This window comes from Montipora foliosa, chromosome 12 (assembly GCF_036669935.1).
Source record: "Montipora foliosa isolate CH-2021 chromosome 12, ASM3666993v2, whole genome shotgun sequence".
Lineage (NCBI taxonomy): Eukaryota > Metazoa > Cnidaria > Anthozoa > Scleractinia > Acroporidae > Montipora > Montipora foliosa.
In genome coordinates, this window is record NC_090880.1 from 27890275 (window position 1) to 27892774 (window position 2500).

The following is a 2500-nucleotide window of genomic DNA, read 5'->3' on the forward strand; positions in this document are numbered from 1 at the left end:
GGCTTTCTTTCTTTTGAGATCCTCAGAGTTTTGTTTTACCGCTTACAGCAATACCTTTTTTGCCGAAACGAATCTCCTAACTTCAGAGATACAACTTTGGCGTTTTCAATTCGAAGTTTCTCGTTTCATACGAGCGAGCGACGAGCAAGTGATTCGTTTGGGTCTATCAGTGATGTGACGTCACAAACCACGCCAATTTTGCAAACTCGTCACTAACCGCATCCACACGAGGTAATTTTGATGTGACACAGTTTCTGTGGCCAATGTATTTGTACGTGTGCATGGCACAACAAATGATATGTTAAATCGGTGTTAATCCATTGGCGTCAGAAATGATTCTGACTAGCTGAGACTCAAGAAAGAAAAGAAACTCAAGCGAGCACAGGACTGACTACAAAGACAAAAGTTCAGCTTTTCACAGCTGCCAAGTCCGACATCTTCACAATCGTCTTTCAATATTATTACTATTTCGACATAATGATTCTTCTTAGTATTTCTATTTTTATAACTCTGGCATTTTTTATTCCAAAGGCTTTCTCGAGTTTTTAACGTCTCTAACATGGGTTGCTCGATCTGTCCAACCACGAATTGAGGCCGCCATCTTGGTTGCGAATGGTGATAGTGCCACATCTTCTATGCCGAGTCATGCACACGACCAAACCATCACATGTGACATTTTTTATTTGTCACATAAAAACTGGCGCGCAAGTTTTTCAGCAAATGAATTTGTCACTTAAAATCTGGGCAAATTTTTTTCATATAGATGGGCAAATAAAAATTGTCACAAAAATTGACACAGAAAATGGGCTCGTGTGGATGCGGCTTAATTCAACGGCCCGTGAGAAGCCAAATTGCAAGGATAAAGACGCCCATTTCCTTCCCAGCACCCCAGAGACTGATTTTCTCTGGCCAGCACAGTGACAGCAATCACTTTGAGGGAATTCTGGGATTGAACGCTTCCGTCTCCAGGCAATAGACCATTTTCGAATTCTCACAGCTGGACTGGATCTAACGTGAAATGGAGGCTAATGCGGGCAAATTAATTTGCATTTGAAAAGATTTGGGCGAATTAGCCTCCATTTCATGCTAGATCCAGTCTAGCCGTGAGAATTCGAAAATGGGCTATTCGCTCAAGTCCCGCGAGACTACAACTTGAATATGCATACAAGAAACATGGCAGCAATTATGATTCAAAGTATTCAAAAACAACTCGGGTATTATGCAATACTGAGACAGCAAAGAACAAAGTTGACAGTCGTTTAAATCATCTTTTTAATTGGAATCAATACCATAGCACAAAACAATCTTATTTTAAACTCCCTATGCGAGGGGATTCCTCTGTTTATAATACATTTTCTTTAATATAACAGCTTTGCAAATCTCGGAACAAAAATTTATTCTCGGTTGGTTTCTGTTTGAAAAGGAAACTTCAAAAAATATAAAAATAGAAGTTCAATGAAAAAAATGCGAGCAACACTAACGTTAATAAAAACCGACATTCGAAGATGGAAATCAGACGAATTTGACACGTTCGAAAGGCAACGGTAAGTACGAAACCCGCATTTAAAACTGTGAGAAAAAACCAATTCAGATCCCAGTGAAAAATATTTCGAAAACACGACTTGATATTCAAGCATAAAGTTGTCAATAAACTGTTTTTTTTACGTTTCGATGCCACTCAGCGACGGATATACGTCGCATAACCCCATCACAAATACGAGCGACATGAAGAATTTGGTGTCCAAAGGTAAAATTACTGTAATAACACTCTGGCCAATCACACCCAGCGCAGATCAGGGTCGGCCAGGGTGGAGGGGCGGGAGGGGCGGGGGGTAGTGGTATACCAGTTTACCCGAAAAAAATTCGCCAAAATACCCTAAAATACCCAAAATTAATGGAAGCATTGTATACTGTATACCTGAAATTCAAAGAAAGTGATATACCGAATACCCGTATTTAAGCTGCAATATACCGTATACCCGATTTAAAAAGCCCCTGTATTCCGTATACCCAAAAACCCTGGCCGACCCTGACAGATATTCAGATGAACCCATGAAAAAAAAAATACACTCAGCCCACGCCAAGCGCAGGAAAATTTTGATTGGTAAAAAAAGTTACCTAATTCTTATGGCGGGAAAAGCTTACGAGCGCGTCGTCTTTCTGGTTCCTTACAACAGGTTTAGGGAATTACGCGAGTTTTTAAATCAATTCAAACACGAAAATACCTTCAAAACAAGAAACTAATTGCGATATATTAGTATTTACCTCGACAACTGACTCAAGCCGAGGCTATGCGTAAAGTCTCAATGTAAATCACTTTTCATTGATCTATATAGTAAAGTTAATGCACTCGCTTTGAAATCGAGGGTGAAGTGACTTGCCTCGCCTCGGTAAGACGCTGACAATCATTGTCATTCAAAGCGTTTTGAAAAAGCTAACCTTATGCCTAGAAACTTTTCTTTAGTCCTAATATTAGGCCTAAGGTTAGCTTTTATGAATG

The 2500-nt window shown here is 39.7% G+C and overlaps 1 protein-coding gene across 2 annotated transcripts in view; it reads right to left on the reverse strand.

Moving 5' to 3' along the window:
• Nucleotides 1-1261: 1261 nt before the first annotated feature.
• Nucleotides 1262-2500, reverse strand: part of LOC137979409 (phosphofurin acidic cluster sorting protein 1-like) — a 27953-nt gene continuing 26714 nt past the window's right edge. Inside the window, exon 25 of one of the 2 annotated variants that reach the window (XM_068826663.1) lies at nt 1262-2500. This exon is cut by the window's right edge and continues 1973 nt beyond it. The gene's annotated coding sequence lies outside the window, so the exon portion shown is untranslated. The other variant, XR_011118322.1, reaches the window with a different exon arrangement.